General features: G+C 44.4%; 1 long non-coding RNA gene across 1 annotated transcript; it reads right to left on the bottom strand.

The window, feature by feature from the left end:
- Nucleotides 1–224: 224 nt before the first annotated feature.
- LOC139763378 (uncharacterized) lies at nt 225–3459 on the bottom strand. The gene is made up of 3 exons (XR_011716111.1): nt 3296–3459; nt 2046–2184; nt 225–1506 (listed from the first exon to the last, which is right to left on the bottom strand). It is a non-coding gene; the product is annotated as an uncharacterized lncRNA (long non-coding RNA).
- Between the last annotated feature and the right edge of the window lie 3628 nt (nt 3460–7087).

Here is a 7087-nt window from a genome sequence, read left to right as displayed (position 1 = left end):
TTGTCTGAAAATGAAATTTTCAATTACATAGATTAGTATGTTTATAGGTATATTCCTCGTTAAAGGATATCGGAATAGAAGACATTTTCAATAGTATATCTTAACCTATCACAGAAAACGGAATGGTTAAGCTCATTCACTAGGAAATGCAACAGAATACGGAAGTCGGCAGTTACCAGGTAGCAACATGTAAATATGAAAACATAACTTGTTTACCCCTTTATTTATAATTGCTGACAAAAGTTATCATGGCACAAACTTCTTTGGTGAATACATTTTATGTAAAAACGTGGTTATTATACTATTGGCATTCATCGTTTAAGAATAAGATGGATATTGCTGTATGCAACAGCCCTAAATCTAAACACTGCTTTTGGATGATGTTAGAAGTGTTTCTTGACTTAAAAAAAAAAACTCCGAAAATCGTTACCATAAATGAATTAGAAATGATAAAAAGGACCTTCTACTAGCAAACGCAACACAGAGGTTAGGTTAAAGTCGTTCGGTAATCATAAAAAGCATCGTTGTTACTGTGAGTTTGACCTTGTGCACGTTCTGATGTTGTGTGGCGCTTCTCTCAGACCATCTCGCTCTTGGTATGTTTACATTAGTTGTGGTATGAATTTGCTTCGGGTTCTTGGTAGGTGTGACAGGATGGTTGTTGATAAGTCTTGTGTATGCTGCACGAGACAGACAGACAGGCAGGCAGGCATACCATTATTACCACTGCTCGATCAAGGTGATCCGATGACGTCACTGAAGGTCTTTGTATCTAACATTAGTTATGTTACTATTCTGTTATCATAATGATAGTCTCTGTGTTGGTGTATACGCTAAGTTTATCACGAGTTTTTTATTTTTATTTTTCTATATTGTTATTGAATTGAAAACAGGCAAAATACCCAGAATGCCGAAGGTACAAGAAAGCAATATATCATCTGTATACATGTGTAGTGTGTGCTTACTACATAGTACTTGCAATGAAAATGAACTTCGTAATGGCGTAATACATGACAAAAGAAAAAAAAGATTGACAAGACATGAAGTGCTTAGACTAATGGGATGTATCCTTCACTAGTCCTTCGGTTTTTCTGCCAAATATGCGTGTGGAGCCGAGGTTCAGGCTCCTGCCGCCAAGATCCTTCGATGAGAAGCAAGTTCCTTGTGCTGTGTCCCATCCCGCCCCCTTTCTCTTGGCCCGACGCCCGCTCGCGTATCCTGGCGTGGCTTCTCAAGGCCTCAGCTGGGATCCCAGGAGTCCTACGTTGGATAAACGGGTCCCGCGTGGACGTCCCGATGCGATGAAATGTCCCGACAGCGGTGCTTCAAGGTTCCGAAACGCGGAAGTGGAGACGCCTCACCCCAGCACCAGCGGCGCCGCCCGCACTCCCCCCAGCACCAGAATTCCTGGTTATTTCCTCCATGATGGAGAAAGACTTGTTGTAACGGCACCTAACTGCACATCACCGGGCTTCCTCAGACTAACTGCAGCATTTTGTATTCATACTGGAAGAAGACCAAAAGAACCTTATTCTGAGTTAGTGTTGTTTAACCTTGTTTCGTTAGCCATATTATCTGCCTAGACGTCCTCCATCCTGGGTAAAGATATGTGGTACGGGACATGTGAGCTAGGCTACGGGACGTGTGGAAGGGTCGCCTTATCGTGTTTTGTGGAGTAATATAGTTAGAACATATTCTGTTCCACATTACTTTGAACCTTGCGTCCTGTTATACTACTAATACAAGGGTTGCTTGTCCAGGAAACATTATTAATTATTCATACACTAATATCTTTTCTTGTGTTCGTTACTGCAAGACACTTTGGTTTAGGATTTATTATTTAAATCAAATTGTAATTTATTTGAAAGCATTTGTGAAATTAGATCAGCCAAAGTTGACAATGTCTTTGTACAATTTTTCAAGTATTTTATCTATCTTATTGTTCAGAAGAGTTTCAGTAGATGTTTGGTATCTGACTGTACACGATAAAGTTATATAATGAAGCTGAAGAACCTTAAACCATGTTATGGGTCTCCTACATTTACCTCACACATTCCTCCCCTCCCGGTGTTAAATGGACTTGCCCGGGCAACAGAGGCGTCCTGAGCTGTGTCGTGAAAAAGCCAATATCGTCTCGGCCACCACGTTGTTCCCTCGCTGCATCCTGGCTACATGGTGATGCACCTGTGGTATTATTATGAACAGCTTCAGATGGTGATGTATTGGGGAATCGAAATGGAAAGGATGTTTATGAAATCCTTACTTGGTTCACAGAGGTAGTTAATGTATGAATTAAGTTATGCAAATAAGCTTATATTAGTTTATTTATCGTATTATCCTCGTAGGCAAACATTAGTATCATACAAAACCAGATTTTCTATGATATTCTGAAGATTACGACGCTATGTATTAATATTACTAAAGAAAAAATAGACGGAATATGTGGCATGGTTGGGTACTAGTGTGTGAGGATGTGGTGACCTGCTTCATGTTGGTTGTAGTTTGTTGTGACACTGAGTGATTCTTCAGTTCATTATCCCACCATGTATGTAGCCTCAGTAAACCACTGGGTGTTTCGTGTGTCAACTTCCACATCTTGAGTGGTGGAAACCGTAGCATAAGGCTGATTACAATCGTCAACTCAGAATGGTTTCAAAATTTCCTGAACCCGTTTAATGCCAGTAATCCTTCTTATTAACTTATTTAAATACGTTGTATTATTTCCCGGCTTGATGCTGTACAATGATCGTTATCGACGTGGACTGTGTAGATGTGGCACACAGGTGTGGTGGAGCAGCACCTGCTGGATAGCCTCGCCTCACGTGACGCCAACACTCCTCCATGTAGGACAGTCGCTACCATGGATGACGTCACATCTGAGATGTGTATTGCTGTAGTAATGTCAGTGAGGTTACTCACGTTAACTGTGATGAAGATAACAAGTCATCAGTTATTTGAAGAATGTTGTTATTCATCCATACATACGTTATCACACCGCCTGTACACAGTGTGTACATACCACAAACCTTACGACGCGTCGCTACGTAGTGACGACCACCGGAAACAAATTGGAGGGAGTCATATAAGGCAAATGCCTTGACCTGTAATTAAAGAGCATCTCTGTAAGGAGACTAAGTGTGTGGCTAGCGTGGTCTGAACTGTCATGTGACCTATCATATCTTGCCCTACCGAGGAGAGAAATGTACACAGTGTTAATTATACAGACAGACACACACACACACACACACACACACAGAGTTCCACTGGCGTTGGTGTATCAGATTAAAGCATGTACCTTGTAAAGACGTCAATACCAGTCATTTATATAACTAATTTTCCCGACATAGTTTTCTAGTTTAGTGTTTATAGATTTCCATTTAGATGTAAAAACAGTTGTCCAACTGGGCAGCGTCTGTGCTGGATGGGATGAGGAACTGTATGTACCATCAAACACTCGTTCCCGTGAGCGACTGTGGGCGGCGGGAGTGCGTTAACGTGCACGTTGCAACTTGGAAGGGGAAATGTCGGAAGTGTCCATTCCATGTAAGGGGGAGTGCACACCTCCAAACTCAGATGCCTATACTTCATTAAAGCACTAATGCTCTTAAGGGAAAGAAATTTAGATTGTATTGATATGGTTTTTATTTGCCTTTTTCGTAATAGGCAATAGATTTTAATGATTGTATGTATTTATTGGGGTGACTTCCCCATGACCAAGAATGGGATCGGCCGGACGTGGGTGTGTTTCCTTCTGTTGTCAGTGTCGAGCTGAGAACTGAGAACTATCGTACATCAGTATCGCTCGCTGGGTACTGATAGTAAAATCTGATGATAACGGTTATCAATGTGTTTGTGTTTGATGATAAAAAATATTTGTGATATTTCTGCTGTGTTTGTTGACTTTCTACTTCTCAGAGGTGGGCGTGACTACAACAGGGCACACCCTTTGCCGTGCAGTTGGGCCAATCAGAGACTTTCATTCCATCCCGACGGCCAATTAGCGTGCTTCCTATAAGGTCTATATCGAAAGCTCGAGTTTGATTGGCTTTCGTGTAATTTACATGACTAATCCTGGTCCCCATGTCTCTTGTCGAGCGGTGAGAAAAAGGCCTCGTAGTTACGCATTTTTTGAAACCTTGACCGCATGAATGGGAGAACTAGTATGAAAATAAGAAAGCAAATTATATAAGTATATTGCAGGCTTAAGATCCGATGAGCATTGTTTTAAAACAGCAATTGTGCACGGATGACACCATACATTGCTACACTGTCGATTAATAGAAGAATGACATGCATCAATGAACAATACTAATGAGTTTGATTAACATCATTGATCACAGAAGCCGTCGTGATGGTATGCCTTAGGTGTAATATTGTACGCTCGCACATACAGACGTCTGTATCTATTTATATCTGTATTTAAAGGTCCTTGGGGCCAGATTGTAGATACGGGGTTGTGGTGTCGATGCATGACACATAACACCTTGAGAGTGGATGTGAGCCGGGGCCGCCATTCCTCGTGTACTCGTAGCGCTACCTCAGTGACGCGGGATCATGGGCGAAGTCTACATCACCTGCCGTACTTCTCAACCTTTTTCTCTTTAAGGAAGTATTCCTTTGCTCTGCCTCACTGTTACACCGACGCGTCGGTTAGAGAGAGAGAGAGAGAGAGAGAGAGAGAGAGAGAGAGAGAGAGAGAGAGAGAGAGAGAGAGAGAGTATGGAAGCACATACAACGGTTGTAGCGCGATCATGTGCCTGTATCATGACGCTGAGTCATGGTAAGGCCTGTAGTGGGGGACATTTTGACAACAACTGATGCCGTGGTGGGGGGGGGGTGGCATGTGTTGTGGCTGGTTGTATGTAAAAAAAAACGATGCATGTTTGGGTCACACTGTCACGCCCGGGTCAGGTTGAGCCACCTGGGTCAGGCTGAGCCACCTGGATCAGGCTGTGCCACCTGGGTCAGGCTGAGGCACCTGGGTCAGGCTGTGCCACCTGGGTCAGGTTGTGCCACCTGGGTCAGGCTGTGCCACCTGGGTCAGGCTGTGCCACCTGGATCAGGCTGTGCCACCTGGGTCAGGCTGAGCCACCTGGGTCAGGCTGAGCCACCTGGGTCAGGTTGAGCCACCTGGGTCAGGTTGTGACGTCATGGTCAAGCATCATGTGTAATGGTTCAGCATGGTACCCTCCTCCTCCTGCTCACATCTAGGTTAATGATGGTTACGTTTCATGTGGCGCGGAAGCAACAATATGATTTCTTTAATAAAGTAAAATGTTAAAAAGAAGTTGTGATGTGTTGATAGCAGTTTGGACCTGATCATATGACGGTTGACCTGTAGTGTGTAGGTCGCCCTGCCCGACGTAGGTCGCCCTGCCCGACAGGTCACGGTTGGGCCGGCCTGTAGCAAGGGGTTGCGGGGGGGGGCGGGTACCGTACACACAGTTATGTCGGCTACGTCACGACCCCGTGGTGGGCGTGGGCAGGTGGAGGGCGGCGTAGCGGTGTGCGGGGTTCCTTTTGCTGGCAGGAGGCTGGGCGGGCGGGCGCGCGCCTTGACCATTATGGTCCTACGGTAGAGTACCTGTCTCAACCGTCTGTATCTACCACTAGTAACTCCACCACCTGCGTCCCGGCCGTGTGGCCATGATGGTGAGCCAGACAGCAGTGCTCTGCTATCATCACCTTCTCCTGTATTGGTCATGACGTAAGTGACGTCATTAAGGCCACAGAGGAACCAGTCGTATTTTTGACCGGTCAGTCAACACATGTTTTTTTTTATTTGCCGGAAATTGATAGTGAAGCCAAGATGAACACGGCGAGCATATCTAAGTGTTCGTGTTGGCTCGACCTGACCGTGGGAAGGTCTTATAACTGAAGCCTTCACCACTGTCTGACCGGCCAACACTTCCCGTAACACATCTCATTTTCTTTATATCTACTTAATGCAGTGGGAGTTAGTCTTCTTTGGGGTTCGAACCCTGCCGTTAGGAGAGAGCATATATATATATATTGTGGTGTAAGTGGAGTAGTTGTTATGGTAGCGGAAAGCAAACTGATTTAGAGGAGAGATGTGGGGACATCATGTCGTGCATTTCGTTCGAAATTCCTATATTTATAATGTTTTACACACACACACAAACACACACACACACACACTACTTGATCTAAAATGATACTCTGCTATATATTGTGTGCAGTGCGGGGTAGAAGGAATATATGCCATTCATTGGTAGAAACGTTGCTGTCATGATGAACCAACTTCAGCCTTCAGTATTTTATGAATAATTTGTGTAGTTTTCATTTTGTAATCCTTCATAATATTGATGTTTAAAATATTTAGTTTCGTTTTCCATGTAAAGGATTTTCCTTAATTTGTGTCGCTTAAGTTCAGTTTGGGAATGGCTGGCGTCGTCTGGTATAGCAACATGACCCAAGATGACGTGTTTACAACCCTCACATGTTTAAGAACATATCTTCTGGTTTTTACGAACTTGCTCAAAACTAAAAAGATAAAATGTTTGTTATGGAAAAATGTTATGGCTGGGTTGGGCCAGATGTGGGACGTGGGTCACCCGCACACCACCAGCTGGTGCTCAGGTCCTGTTACGCAATTGACCTGCCTCACACAACCGTTGTGACCCGGTTGGGGACCACTAGGTAACTGTACGGTGGCTGACCTCTTCCAGTAGCGTTGTGAGCCATCGTTCACCGTTGTGTGGGATGTTGTTACCCTCACAGTACCGTACTGGGTCGCTTGCCCGTTGTCGGCTCCACGAACTACCCGGGGAGAGAGCAGGAGCACGTAGTTGTCATCTTGTATCTTTAATTTGACAAGATTATTACTGACAACCTGTTGTTCTTGATGGCACGACTCTTGACCACCACGACGGCACGGCCATGACCACGACGACACGGCCATGACCACGACTGAACGCATGAAGCTGTTCATCACAAGTGATTGAAAGTTAATTGTGTGAGGAAAGCCTCCCTCCGCTGCTCTGGTGAAATACATCACGTACTATGGGCAGACGTAGCTCACGTGACCAGGTTATTATCACTCAGAACCAATGATGACAGGTTCCCC

The sequence above is a fragment of the Panulirus ornatus genome, chromosome 46 (assembly GCF_036320965.1).
Source record: "Panulirus ornatus isolate Po-2019 chromosome 46, ASM3632096v1, whole genome shotgun sequence".
NCBI lineage: Eukaryota > Metazoa > Arthropoda > Malacostraca > Decapoda > Palinuridae > Panulirus > Panulirus ornatus.
Note: the sequence above shows the minus strand (reverse complement) of the source record. Positions and strands in the feature narration are given on the sequence as shown.